Source organism: Callithrix jacchus, chromosome 11 (genome assembly GCF_049354715.1).
Source record: "Callithrix jacchus isolate 240 chromosome 11, calJac240_pri, whole genome shotgun sequence".
Lineage (NCBI taxonomy): Eukaryota > Metazoa > Chordata > Mammalia > Primates > Cebidae > Callithrix > Callithrix jacchus.
The window spans coordinates 70,132,751-70,148,628 of NC_133512.1; the positions used below are offsets into that span (position 1 = coordinate 70,132,751).

The window sequence follows — 15,878 nt, forward strand, 5'->3', positions numbered from 1 at the left end:
ATATAAGTGTGTATAAATATGTGTGTGTGTGTAAAACTTCAAAAGTGCACTTCATTTGTCAAGCAAGTTTCTCCTACCTATGGAGTTAATATTATTGGATGTCTTTGTGTGGATGTTTGTGTATGAGTTCTCTTACAGATTTGTTAAGTAGATACAGAAGAGACCAAACACATCACAGTGACTGACTTCCCTATATGACACCCACAAATTATATGCAATATATGCATGTGTGTGTCATTTACATCTATTTACTATGATTTCTAGAGATGATGTAGACGTTCTACAATAATAAAGGACAGCAAAAATTCTTGTATAAACTTAGAAATGAGATTTCAGTTCCAATAAGTTTACCTAACTTATGTAGTGTAATGTTGATTTTAGTTTGGTTTTAGGTGTAACATTCTTTCAGAAGTACCATCTCATAACAAATTTCAGAGAACTTGGATGAAAATAATTTTACAAAAATTCCCTATGAAATATTCATTTTTAATATGCATTCTGTTTGGGTTCAATTTTTTAGATAGTTTCTTTAAATACATTCAGCTTTCATATTGCTTTGCTTTATACTGTCAAAACAATAGCAACATTTGCTTTACTGTCAAAGAGATCAATTTCAACGATTCAGTATAAAACACAAATCATACCATTTGCTGACATTAAAAAAAGAATTCATTGAATTTTCCACTATTTTAGCCAGTTACATATTGACAATTGTGAATAATTTAAGTTTTTTTAAGCATATACACATGAAATAAAAACAACAGATTTGCAGGTAAAATGAACTAAACATCAAGGAGAAAAATTACTTGCTAAGATGTGAATGTACAAGTGGGATTTTGCTATAAAACTGCTTTTACATACATCTATCAGCTAATTGTCGGATTTGATTCTGTAAGTCATTAATAAATAAACAATACAATTGTATATGAGGCCGGTGAGTCTGATGTGATAGTCTGAGCTTGGAATTATATCATTGGCGTTAGTTGGAATCAGGTAACAGGAAAATTACAAGAGATGTTAATATCCTGATGTTGTTGATACATTGCTGCTAAGATGAAAGAAGAAGAATACAAGGAAAATTCAGTAAGGTAAAGTTGATCTCAAGACTTGGTCGCACAGTGAGTACCTGGTGGAGCTGGGATTCCTACCTGTGGCTGTATTGGTTAGGAGTCCTTCCAGGACAGGAGAAGACTGTCAGTGGGCACATTTAAGCTGAAAACATGAATAAAATTAAATTTCCCACGAGTGGTTATTTTTATTGCACTTTTAATAAGTAAGCTCTATAGATAAATTTCATAATCAAACATTTAAAATATCAGATACACAGGAAGGAATATAAATATAGTTAGTTTAAATAGTATGCAATCTGAAAATACAACTGATGGTAAAATCTTTCAACAGTGCTTTTGGAAACATTTTGACCCTTCCACATATTACCTTGAACCAAATATCTGTGGTTGGTTCAAGCTGGTAAGGAGGCTGAGTTCATAACATCTGTATTGGCTTACACAAACTTCTAAGCAGTGACTTTGGTTTCTTCACTGCCATTAAAAAAAAATTTTTAAACCACAATGAGATATCATCTCCCACTTGTTAGAATGTCTATTACCGAAAAGACAAAGGATAACAAGAGTTGGGGAGCATGTAGAGAAAAAGGAACACTTGCACTCTGTTGGTGGGTATATAAATTAGTACAATCATTATGGAAAAGAGTATCGAGGTCCTTAAAAACATAATAAACAGAACTACCACATGATCTAGCAATCTCACTACTGGGAATATATCCAAAGGAAATAAAAGCAGTATGTTAAGGAAATATCTGCACTCCAAAGCTTATTGCAGCATTATTCACAATCGACAAGATATGGAATCAATCTGTGTCCAGCAACAGATAAATGGATAAAGATGGAATACTATTTGACCTTATAAAAGAAAAAACTCTTAAAGTAGGAATATCCTAACAAGAATTTTCACCAATTGTACACATGCTTATGGACAAATTTTAAAAATTGAGTTTCTAGCTGTTTATAGTCACTGTATAAATATATGATCAACTTTCATATGTTAACATACCCAGCAAACTTGCTGAATGTACTTACACATTCTAGCAGATTTTCATGAAGTTTTTTTTTGGGATTTTTCTACGTGCACAACTATGTCATCTGCAAATGAGATACTTTTATTTCTTTCTAATCAAAATATTTTTTCTTACTGCATAGTGGGTAGATCTTCTGGAATGATGGTAAGAGTTGTAAGACAATAGGCCTTTTTTACATCACAATGGTGAGGGAAAGCCTGTGGTGTCTTATAATTAAGTATGATGTTATCTGTATATTTGATGTCCCTTTTTCAGTCAAAGGAGTGTTCTTCTATCCTTAGTTTTCTAAAAGTTTTTCTAAAAATCATATAAATGTTTATCATTTTTTTTGCATTTGTTAAGATGTTAATGTGGTTTTTCTTTTTTAGTCTGATAACATTGTGAATTATATTAATTTATTATCAAATGTTAAACCACCCTTGCATTCCTGAGATATCCTTCATTTGGTCTTTATATATTGTTGAATTCAGCTTACTAATATTTAGTTGAGAGTTTCTTTGCACATGATCATGAGAGATATGGTTTTTTTTTTTTTTTTTTTTGAGACGGAGTTTCGCTCTTGTTACCCAGGCTGGAGTGCAATGGCACGATCTCGGCTCACCGCAATCTCCGCCTCCTGGGTTCAGGCAATTCTCCTACCTCAGCCTCCCGAGTAGCTAGGATAACAGGCACGCGCCACCATGCCCAGCTAATTTTTTGTATTTTTAGTAGAGACGGGTTTCACCATGTTGACCGGGATGGTCTCGATCTCTCGACCTCGTGATCCACCCGTCTCGGCCTCCCAAAGTGCTGGGATTACAGGCTTGAGCCACCGCGCCCGGCCGAAATATGGTTTTATAGCATTCATTCCGTGTAATGTTTTTGGTTATTCATAGTATTACCTGATTATTCCTTTAATATCTGTAAGTTCCATAATGATATCCTTCTCTTATTCCCAATATTAGTAACCTATGTGTTCTCTTTTTTATTCTAGATCAGAATGCCTAAAGTTCATATCAATTTTGTTGTATTTGCTAAAGAATCAACTTTTATTTTATTAATTTTCTCTAATGCTTTCTGTTTTCAATTTCTTTTCTTTCTGTTCTTTTTTAAAACTTTTTCATACTTATTGAGGTATAATTGACTAACAAAAATTATATATATTCAAGGTGTACAATGTGATGTTTTGGTATATGTACACATTGTGAAATGATTGTCACAATCCAGCTAATTAACACATCCATCACCTCATGTAGCTACCTTTTAAAATATTACTTTAATTGACAAATTGTAATTGTATTATATTATGTATTACATGTATAGAGTGGAAGCTGCTGCTCTAAAAATCTGACAATGAAATAGGTGTTGAATCTAGAGCAAGCAGAAGAAAGGAATTATAAAAAGAACACAGTGCAATGTGATGTTTTGATACTTTGTTCTTTTTATAATGCCTTTCTTCTGCTTGCTCTAGATTTAATTCTTATTTTATTGCTAGTTCTTTAAAGTAGCAGCTTAGATAACTGATTGGATACTTTCCTTGTTTACTAATATAAACAGTTAATGTTTTTAAAGTTCTGTAGGCACTTCTGTAGCTATATGCTGTTAAAGTATTGCGTGGTATTTATTTTCATTGGGTTAAAATATTATTTAATTTACTTTGAGTCACCCTTATCGACCAATGATCTATTGAAAGTGAGTTGATGATTTTCCAAATATTTGGGAGAATATTCTAGATATCTTTCCATTACTGATTTCTATTTTAATTTTTTATGTTATAAATCATGAACATAATTTATATTATTTCTCTTCTCTTAATTTGTTAAGGCTCATGTTATGACCCAGAATTTGGACTGTCATGGTAAATGTTCCACATATACTTTGAAAAGAATGTGTATTCTGCTGTTGTTGGATGGGATGTTATAAACATGATGGTTAGGTCAAGTTGGTTGATAGTGTTTTCAGGTATTATGTATTTTCACTAATTGTTATGTCAGTTACTTCTTGAGGAATGTTGAAGTCTCCAAATGTATTTGGGGATTTAACTATTTCTGTTCTAAGAGTTTTTTCTTCATGTATGTTGAAGCTTGATTGTTAGATGCACACGTTTAAGACTTATCTCTTCTCAGGAAATTGAGCAATTTATCGTTAAATAAAGTTCCACTTTATTAGAATATTCTTTGGTTTAGGTATATTTTTGTCTAATAACAGTGTTTTGGTTAATTGTACTGCATGGCATAACTTTTGTCCATGGCATATATCTTTCTTTTTATTATTAACCTATGTCTTTATATTTAAAATGAATTTCTTGCAGGTAGCATATGACTGAGTTTTACTATTTTTATTAAGTTTTATAGTATCTGTCTTTCAACTGGTATACTTTGATTATTCACATTCAGTATGATTGGATTTAAATTTTATTTAATATTGTTGAATTAAAATTTTGATCGTTGTTTTCTGTTTTCTATTCCTCTTATCATTTTATACCTTCTTTCTTACTTCTCATGTTGAGCATTTTTATGATTCCATTTTATTTATATTGACTTATTTGTACCTAGTTAAAAAACTTATTGATGGTTACCATGGTGTTTATAATATTAATCTTTTTTAAAAATCAGAATCTGCATTCAAATATCATAACACTTTACATGTATTGCAAGGAACTTTCAGCAGTCTCCTCGCAATTCCTCTTTTCCATTTTTTTTGTGCTATTGTTAACATACATTTATTTCACATATGCACAATAGTTTGATAGTTTTTTATTTTGAGTTAAAGCAATTAAAATAATAAAAAATCAATTTTGTTATATCTTCATTTCTTTGGCTCTTCAATTTTTCACATAGATTGAAGTTTCTCTCTGATATAAAATTATTTTACCTAAATAACTTAAAATTTTTTATATACTAGTTCTGCTCTCAGTCAATGTCCTCAGATTTTGTTTATCTAAGATAGTCCAAATATTCCTTTCTTTTTTGAAGTATATTTTCCCTGGGCATAGAAGTATAGGTTGCTATTTTTTTCTTTTAGTACTTTTAAATTTCTCTTTTGTATTGTAGCTTCTGTGTGTTCTGAGACAAGTCTGGTATAATTATTAACTTTGTTCTTCCATGTGACTGCATTTGATAAATCTCTGGCTACCTTTAGTATTTTATCTTTGTCTTTTGATTTCAGCGGTTTGATTATGACATGCTTTGGTTTTGTTTTGTTTTGTTTTGTTTTGTTTTGTCTGCTTGGTATTCTCTGAATTCTTGGATCTGAGATTTGTTCTTTGTTACTAAATTCGGAAAATTCTGAGAAGCTCCTTTTCAAATCCTTCTTTTTCTTTGTCTCTTTAGAAAATCAATTATACGTATATTAAACTATTTTCTATTGTTCCATAGCTCTTAAATTCTGGGTTCTGCTTTTTCCTCTAAAAGATTATTTTTCTAATTGTGTTTAAATTTGAGTAATTTCTATTGACCTATTTCAAGTTACTGATTGTGTTCTTGGCTTTGCTATCCTTGCTGATGACATTCTCTACTTAACATTGAAGACATTCTTCATCTCTGTAAGATTTTTCTATTTCTAGCAACTCCACTTTTTTCCTATCATTTCCGTCACTTCACAGAAAAAAGTATGCAATCTTGCATATTGTCTAACATTTTCATTGGATTTTTAAGTATATTAATTAGAGTCATTTTCAGTTTCCTGTCAAATGGTTTGTCATATGAGTCTGGGTCTGGTTATTTCTTTGTCTTTTGAGATAGTTTCTACTTTTTCTTTCATTTTTGTATTTCTCATATATTTTTATTAACAATTAGTCTTTTGTTTTTGGTAAAGTAGTACAGACCAACGTAAACAGCTTTATTCAAAAATTTGCAAACTTTTTCTTCTGCTATGTTTCTAGTTGGGGATTTGAGTTAATATTGTTAGAAATTAGGCTGGGTTTAAAATTCCTTAATGCTGTGGTTACTCTGATTCCACTATAATTCTTCAAGTTTCTTTAGCAATACCTGTGATTTAACATGGGGGATAGCCTGCCTGTGTGTGGGTGTGTGTGCGTATGTGTGTGTTTTGTCATTATTTGTTTTTATCTTTACCTCATCTTTACTTTTGCTCCTGGCTGTATCTTTTTGAATCCTCTTTACTCTTCCCTTCACCAGCAGTTTACTGCTATTATGTGCTATTAAATGCTTGTTAGACTGTCACTGGGTATGGAGTGCAGTGGGGAGGTGTTCTCCATTGTCCTGGTTAATCCACAGTTTTAGGCAGGAACTCTATTTCTAGGATATAGTGGTGTGGCCTCCTTGAGGCTCCTGTTCCTGCTCTGGCTGGAGTCCTGGCCCTGGCAAATACTGCTACCTTTTCCCCAGAGCAATATTTTCATTCTATTTTCTTTGTCCTTTTGCATTTGGCTTAAACCCAGCCCAATTTCTAATAAGATTAACTCAACTCCACACACTAAAAGCCTAGCAGAAGAAAAGGTTTGGAAATTTCCTGGATGAAAATGTTTACCTTGGTCTGTACCGTTGTAGTCTTTAGTGTCACAAGCATGAAACTGTTGATTACCTCGCAGTTCAGATTATTGTTCCATCAGGTAACCAGTTTTGTTGTGTTAGGTGTCAAACTAATAATTTTGCCTCTTCTTGGAAAACTTTGTGTAGAATTGATTTTACTTCCTTTCTTAAATATTTAGTAGAATTCACTAATGAAGCCATCTAAGCCCGAAGTTGTCATTGTGAGAAGGTTTTTAAGTACAATTGTAGTTTCCTTAATAGTTATGTGAACTATTCAGGTTATCTATTTCTTCTTGATTGAGCTTCGATAATTCATAGCTTTCAGGGAACCCATCTATTTCATCTAACTTGTCAAATAGTTTTCAACTATCTGTAGATTGTTTATATCAATTGTCACATTCTCCTTTGATAGCTTTATGGCTCACAAATAATTTAGAAGTGTTTTATTTAGTTAAATATTTGGGATTTTCCAGATATTTCTCTAGTTATAAAAACACCAGAGGTTTGGTCAGTCTTGCTGCTCACAACACAGAAAACCAATGACTGAGAGGACAAGTATTACCAAGGAAGAAGGCTTTCCTTGGGTGCAATGGCCAGGGAGAAGGGAGCTCAGTCTCAAATCCATCTCTCTGGCCAAAACTAGGGGTTTACAGAGCAGGGAAGAAATTTAACAGTATGTATGAAAACAAGAATTAGGGAGAAGAAAGGAAGCAATCATAATGAATGAGGGGTGGCATCTGCTATGGTGATCTGGTGAGTTTCAGTTCTTTGATACTTTTTTTTGAGAGGCCTGAAGGTCCTGTCCTGAGGAAGGAACTCATATAAAACAAATTTAAGTTTCAATCTTTAAGATCAGAAGGGTCAATTTCTATGTTTATCAAAAAGAAGAGTCCATGGGACTACTGGGTTGTTTCACTCTTCAATACTTTTTTGTCTGTAACAGTATAGCCGTCCCACACACATGTAGAGACACTTTTTGTTCAGCCATAATTTATTTCAGGAATTGGGCTAACCATTCTGTAGCATTTTCCACAATCTATATTTGGCAGATTGTATTTTATTGCTGTTATTCAATATGTTTCTCTTGTCTTTATATTTCTTATAATTGAATCTAAAACTTGCATAGTCACACTCAAATTTCAGCAAGAATGATTTGTAGGTGGCATGGTAGATTCCTTTAATATTATATCAAGAGCCATATAGCCTGGTTTTCCTAAAATAGATCAGTATTTTCCATTGTTGTCAGTCCATCCACCCATTACAAGACTTTGTAGCAACATTCCATGTATTTTTTAAAAATATCCAGTGTGAAGTGTTAGCCAGATCCATTGTTAAATTAAAGCTTATAAAACAATGATCTCATAGTTCTGTGATTATTTTTGCTTTATTAGTTGGACTTCTTCTATAGAAAAAATTAACTTTATCAAGTATTTGGCTACCTTGAAACAGTTTTATAAGGTATTATAATTTCTTTTTTCCTTTTATTTGCCAATTTGCAAAATCAGTTATCACACCAGCACTCTACAATGGTTGAGTGATCATATAACTTAACCTCGAAACCATGACACTTATGAGTAAAATGAGGTTATATTAATAATTATCCTAAGACAACAGTCATAACCTGTGATTATTCCAGGAAAAGCTGTTTAAAAGTTGATTATGAACTTATGGATTTTTTTTGCATTTTATGTTTCATTTCATTGCAATCATAATTCTTGTTAATATCCTGATTGTTTTATATTTGGCTGTTGAGAGCTGCTTCAAGTTGGTTTCTGTGTCATTTTGAGATGATCTCAGTAGTCTTTGATGGCTTCTTGCCTTTTTTGGAAGATATCTCATGCTCATCTTATATATTTCCTTCTTACAGATCTGGAAAGTTATTTCTCAAAAGAACCTGTTTATTTTAGTAAGGAATGGTATGCAGATATCAAAATATTGGTTTTAAAGATGATTACTTCTGTGTTACATTGCTTGTAGGCCTTTTCAATGAAGAGAAATAAGAAAGATGATATTTTAAAAGAAAAATTAATATTGAGTATCTACTGATATTTCTAAATCAAAGTAAAGATTACTGGGATTTAATCTTACTTTTATTTTTTACATTTGTGTTTATTTTCTTTTACTCTTCAAATACTGTTACATAACTTTTAATGTTACCAATATTTTCAACTTTAATATATATTCACTCAATACCAATATTTTTACTAACAATGACTAACTCAGTTTCAAATTTCTGTGATGCAGGTTTTTTCCTTTAGGCATAAGCTACTAATAAGGCCAGTTAAAATCATGTGTTTTTAAATCATGTTAAAAATTGTTTAAATGTTATGCCACCAAACTGATGTATGATTTTGTTTTTTTAAAATGTATTTTTATAGCTTATGTAAAAATTCAAAAATATAACACAAGGTAAAAAGATTTGTAGCCTCTTTATCACTTAACTGTTGCTACTTTTGTCACTCTCCACAAGATAGCATTAATGAAACTATATTAAAGTCTCTATACTGAAACTAGTTTGACTATACTTACTGATATATCATCATATTATATTTACTGACATATCAACATCCTAAGGTAAGTCTTAATCAAGTCTCTATTGTGAAATGGCTGTTTTAGTATCCCTGATTTTATTCTAATCATAAGCATCTTTTTCCCCACTGTGTTTGTTACATTTTATGTATCTTATGCTAGTTCACATAAACTGGTCACTTACAGTGTCTGTTTTGGTATACTAATTGTAGGGAAATATCTATAGTTGTTCAGAGATCAGCCCTTACATTTAGATTGTTTATCAAATTTCTTGTTGCAATGACCGAATTAAGCAAATACATTTTAATTTATTTTGTTATGTCCTATTCTGACTCTATTACTACTGTGCAGATTTGTAGAATGCAGCAGCTACTAGATACATGTCTCTCCTGTGAGTTTGGCTGAACACTAAAGATGCTGGAAATGCCGTTTTTAGAGATGTTCCATAGGAAGGGTCATGTACTCTTAAAATAATGTCTCCCAAGAAACTCTTACCCTGAAAGGGTCTGCTGCATACTTCAAAAACCCACCATTGCCTTCTACGTTTATGGCTTCAAGTACCTGCAATGAAACTCTACAAGTACAGAGAAGTATCTGTCCCTATGGCATTGCTTAAATTAGCTGTTGAACCTTCATTTTGTAATGTAATTATTCTAGTTAATTTCATGTAATAACATGGAAAAGAACGTGTCCTTAAAACAGTTAATATAATACTTACTCACATAGAGCCATATAATATCCTGGAAAAGAGCACACATTTAAGCTCAAGAATTAATGTACTGAAGAAAACTACTAAGTCTTGTTTAAACCATAACCAATTAATACTTAAATTTATTTGATCACAGAATTTTTGCTTTCTACATAATGTATTAAAAAATGGAAGTATCAGTGTTCTATAGAACACACCTCAGTTTTGTAAAGGCTGTGTTAAATAAAGTTCAACAACTGCATTTACTGTACAATATTTCAGAGCTTTTAATTTAGTACTGGGAATGATGAATCCTCAGGGTGGAGGTTAATATATGGAATATTTCCCAAATTTATTTATATCAGAACTACTACACTGCATGACACAAACAGTGAGTTATTGTTTAGGACACATTAAAATCATTATTTATTTATTTATTTATATTTTTTATTGCATTTTAGGTTTTAGGGTACATGTGAAGAACATGCAAGATAGTTGCATAGGTACACATGTGGCAGTGTGATTTGCTGCCTTCCTCCCCTTCACCCACATCTGGCATTTCTCCCCATGCTATCCCTCCCCAGCTCCCCCCTGCTATCCCTCCCCTATTCTCCCCAATAGACCCCAGTGTGTAGTGCTCCCCTCCCTGTGTCCATGTGTTCTCATTGTTCATCACCCACCTATGAGTGAGAACATGCGGTATTTCATTTTCTGTTCTTGTGTCAGTTTGCTGAGAATGATGTTCTCCAGATTCATCCATGTCCTTACAAACGACACAAACTCATCGTTTTTGATTGCTGCATAATATTCCATGGTGTATATGTGCCACATTTTTCTAGTCCAGTCTATCATTGCTGGGCATTTGGGTTGATTCCAGGTCTTTGCTATTTTAAACAGTGCTGCAATGAACATTGGTGTGCATGTGTCCTTATAGTAGAATGATTTATAGTCCTTTGGATATATACCCAGCAATGGGATTGCTGGGTCAAATGGAATTTCTATTTCTAGGTCTTTGAGGAATCGCCACACTGTCTTCCGCAATGGTTGAACTAATTTACACTCCCACCAACAGTGTACAAGTGTTCCTTTTTCTCCACATCCTCTCCAGCATCTGTTGTCTCCAGATTTTTTAATGATCACCATTCTAACTGGCATGAGATGGTATTTCAATATAGTTTTGATTTGCATTTCTCTGATGACCAGTGATGATGAGCATTTTTTCATGTTTGTTGGCCTCATGTATGTCTTTTTTCATAAAGCGTCTGTTCATATCCTTTCCCCAATTTTGAATGGGCTTGTTTTTTTCTTGTAAATCTGTTTGAGTTCTTTATAAATTCTGGATATCAGCCCTTTGTCAGATGGGTAAACTGCAAAAATGTTTTCCCATTCTGTTGGTTGCCGATTCATTCTAGTGACTGTTTCTTTTGCCGTGCAGAAGCTGTGGAGTTTGATTAGGTCCCATTTGTCTATTTGGCTTTTGTTGCCAATGCTTTTGGTGTTTTGGTCATGCTGTCCTTGCCTACTCTTATGTCCTGAATGGTTTTGCCTAGATTTTCTTCTAGGGTTTTTATGGTGCCAGGTGTTATGTTTAAGTCTTTAATCCATCCAGAGTTAATTTTAGTGTAAGGTGTCAGGAAGGGGTCCAGTTTCTGCTTTCTGCATATGGCTAGCCAGTTTTTGGAACACCATTTAGTAAACAGGGAATCCTTTCCCCATTGCTTGTTTTTGTCAGATTTATCAAAGATTGTATGGTTGTAGATATGCTATGTTGCCTCTGATGCCTCTATTCTGTTCCATTGGTCTATATCTCTGTTTTGGTACCAGTACCATGCTGTTTTGATTACTGTAGCCTTGTAGTATAGTTTGAAGTCAAGTAGTGTGATGCCTCCTGCTATGTTCTTTTTGCTTAGAATTGACTTAACTATGTGGGCTCTCTCTTGGTTCCATATGAAGTTCAAGGTGGTTTTTTCCAGTTCTGTGAAGAAAGTCGATGGTAGCTTGATGGGGATAGCATTGAGTCTGTAAATTACTTTGGGCAGTATGGCCATTTTCACGATATTGATTCTTCCTAACCATGAACATAAAATGTTTCTCCATCTGTTTGTGTTCTCCCTTATTTCGTTGAGCAATGGTTTGCAGTTTTCCTTGAAGAGGTCCCTTACTTTCCTTGTTTGTTGTATTCCTAGGTATTTTATTCTCCTTGTAGCAATTGTGAATGTCAGTTCTTTCTTGATTTGGCTTTCTTTAAGTCTGTTATTGGTGTATAGGAATGCTTGTGATTTTTGCACATTGATTTTATATCCTGAGACTTTGCTGAAGTTGCTTATCAGTTTCAGGAGTTTTTGAGCTGAGATGATGAGGTCTTCAAGATATACTATCATGTTGTCTGCAAATAGAGATAATTTGGCTTCCTCCTTTCCTATTTGAATACGCTTTATTTCTTTATCTTGCCTGATTGCTCTGGCTAGAACTTCCAGTACTATATTGAATAGAAGTGATGAGAGATGGCATCCTTGTCTAGTGCCAGATTTCAAAGGGAATGCTTCCAGTTTTTGCCCATTCATTATGATATTGGCTGTTGGTTTGTCATAAATAGCTTTTATTATTTTGTGACACGTTCCATCAATATCGAATTTATTGACGGTTTTTAGCATAAAGGGCTGTTGAAGTTGGTCGAAGGCCTTCTCTGTGTCAATTAAGATAATCATGTGTGTTTTTTTTTTCATTCTGTTTATGTGGTGAATCACGTTTATAGACTTGTGTATGTTGACCCAGCCTTGCATCCCGGGATGAATCCTACTTGATCATGGTGGATAAGCTTTTTCATGTGCTGTTGCAATTGGCTTGCCAGTATTTTATTGAAGATTTTTCGTCTATGTTCATCATGAATATTGGCCTGAAGTTTTCTTTTCTTTCTTTTTTAATTTTTTATTGCATTTTAGGTTTTGGGTTACATGTGCAGAACATGCAAGAGAGTTGCATAGGTACACACATGGCAGTGTGTTTTGCTTCCTTTCTCCCCTTCACCCACATTTGGCATTTCTCCCCAGGCTATCCCTCCCCAGCTCCCCCCCACTGACCCTCCCCTTTTCCCCCCAGTAGACCCCAGTGTTTAGTACTCCCCTCCCTGTGTCCATGTGTTCTCATTTTTCATCACCTGCCTATGAGTGAGAATATGCGGTATTTCATTTTCTGTTCTTGTGTCAGTTTGCTGAGAATGATGTTCTCCAGATTCATCCATGTCCCTACAAACGACATGAACTCATCAGTTCTGATTGCTGCATAATATTCCATGGTGTATATCTGCCACTTTTTACCAATCCAGTCTATCATCAATGGGCATTTGGGTTGGTTCCAGGTCTTTGCTATTGTAAACAGTGCTGCAATGAACATTCGTGTGCATGTGTCCTTATAGTAGAACTATTTACAGTCCTTTGTATATATACCCAGTAAAGGGATTACTGGGTCAAATGGAATTTCTATTTCTAAGGCCTTGAGGAATCGCCACACTGTCTTCCACAATGGTTGAACTAATTTACACTCCCACCAACAGTGTAAAAGCATTCCTTTTTCTCCACATCCTCTCCAGCATCTGTTGTCTCCAGATTTTTTAATGATCGCCATTCTAACTGGCATGAGATGGTATCTCAATGTGGTTTTGATTTGCATCTCTTTAATGACCAGCGATGATGAGCATTTTTTCATATGATTGTTGGCCTCATATGTGTCTTCTTTTGTAAAGTGTCTGTTTATATCCTTTGCCCATTTTTGAATGGGCTTGTTTGATTTTTTTCTGTAAATCTGTTTGAGTTTTTCGTACATTCAGGATATCAGCCCTTTGTCAGATGGGTAAACTGCTAAAATGTTTTCCCATTCTGTTGGTTGCCAATTCACTCTAGTGACTGTTTCTTTTGCCGTGCAGAAGCTGTGGAGTTTCATTAGGTCCCATTTGTCTATTTTGGCTTTTGTTGCCAATGCTTTTGGTGTTTTGGTCATGAAGTCCTTGCCTACTCCTATGTCCTGGATGGTTTTGCCTAGATTTTCTTCTAGAGTTTTTATGGTGCCAGGTCTTATGTTTAAGTCTTTAATCTATCTGGAGTTAATTTTAGTGAAAGGTGTCAGGAAGGGTCCAGTTTCTGCTTTCTGCATATGGCTAGCCAGTTTTTGGAACACCATTTAGTAAACAGGGAATCCTTTCCCCATTGCTTGTTTTTGTCAGGTTTATCAAAGATTGTATGGTTGTAGATATGTTATGTTGCCTCCGATGCCTCTGTTCTGTTCCATTGGTCTATATCTCTGTTTTGGTACCAGTACCATGTTGTTTTGATTACTGTTGCCTTGTAGTATAGTTTGAAATCCGGTAGTGTGATGCCCCCCACCGTGTTCTTTTTGCTTACAATTGACTTGGCTATGTGGGCTTTCTTTTGGTTCCATATGAAGTTCATGGTGGTTTTTTCCAGTTCTGTGAAGAAAGTCGATGGTAGCTTGATGGGGATAGCATTGATTCTGTAAATTACTTTGGGCAGTATAGCCATTTTCACGATATTAGTTCTTCCTAACCATGAACATGGAATGTTTCTCCATCTGGTTGTGTCCTCTCTGATTTCGTTGAGCAGTGGTTTGTAGTTTTCCTTGAACAGGTCCCTTACGTTCCTTGTGAGTTGTATTCCTAGGTATTTTATTCTTTTTGTAGCAATTGTGAATGGCAGTTTGTTCTTGATTTGGCTTTCTTTAAGTCTGTTTTTGGTGTAGAGGAATGTTCGTGATTTTTCGACATTGATTTTATATCCTGAGACTTTGCTGAAGTTGCTTATCTTTTTCAGAAGTTTTTGGGCTGAGGCAATGGGGTCTTCTAGGTATACTGTCATGTCGTCTGCAAATAGAGACAATTTGGCTTCCACCTTTCCTATTTGAATACCCTTTATTTCTTTTTCTTGCCTGATTGCTCTGGCTAGAACTTCCAGTACTATATTGAATAGGAGTGGTGAAAGAGGGTATCCTTGTCTAGTGCCCAATTTCTAAGGGAATGCTTCCAGTTTTTGCCCATTCAGTATGATATTGGCTGTTGGTTTGTCGTAAATAGCTTTTATTACTTTGAAATACGTTCCATCGATACCGAGTTTATTGAGGGTTTTTAGCATAAAGTGCTGTTGTATTTTGTCAAATGCCTTCTGTGCGTCAATTGAGATAATCATGTGGTTTTTGTTTTTGGTTCTGTTTATGTGGTGAATTACGTAGATAGACTTGTGTATGTTGAAGCTGCCTTGCATCCCAGGATGAATCCTACTTGATCATGAAGGATAAGTTTTTTGATTTGCTGTTGCAATCGAATTGCCAATATTTTATTGAAGATTTTTGCATCTATGTTCATCATGGATATTGGCCTGAAGTTTTCTTTTCTTGTTGGCTCTCTGCTGGGTTTTGGTATCAGGATGATGTTAGTCTCATAAAATGATTTGGGAAGGATTCGCTCTTTTTGGATTATTTGGAATAGTTTCAGAAGGAATGGTACCAGCTCCTCTTTGTGTGTCTGGTAGAATTCGGCTGTGAACCCATCTGGACCTGGGCTTTTTTTGTGTGGTAGGCTCTTAATTGTTGCCTCGACTTCTGACCTTGTTATTGTTCTATTCATAGTTTCAGCTTCCTCCTGGTTTAGGCTTGGGAGAACACAGGATTCCAGTTATTTATCCATTTCTTCCAGATTTACTAGTTTATTTGCATAAAGTTGTTTGTAATATTCTCTGATAATGGTTTGAATTTCTGTGGAATCTGTGGTGATTTCCCCTTTATCTTTTTTTTATTGCATCTATTTGGTTATTCTCTATTTTCTTTTTTATCAGTCTGGCTAGTGGTCTATATTGTTGATCTTTTCAAAAAACCAGCTCCATGATTTATTGATTTTTTGAAGGGTTTTACATGTCACTATCTCCTTCAGTTCAGCTCTGATCTTAGTTATTTCTTGTCTTCTGCTATGTTTTGAGTATTTTTGATCTTGCTCCTCTAGCCCTTTCAATTTTGATGATAGGGTGTCAATTTTGGATCTCTCCATTCTCCTCATATGGGCATTTATTGCTATATATTTTCCTCTAGA

At 34.3% G+C, this 15,878-nt stretch overlaps 1 long non-coding RNA gene across 2 annotated transcripts in view; it reads right to left on the bottom strand.

Annotated features, from left to right (window-relative positions):
• Positions 1-465: 465 nt before the first annotated feature.
• LOC118143697 (uncharacterized) overlaps positions 466-15,878 on the bottom strand; it is a 294,611-nt gene continuing 279,198 nt past the window's right edge. For both annotated transcript variants that reach the window (XR_013524047.1, XR_004728032.3), the window contains one exon: positions 466-1,212. This is a non-coding gene — a long non-coding RNA (uncharacterized LOC118143697). The remainder of the gene's footprint in view (positions 1,213-15,878) is intronic.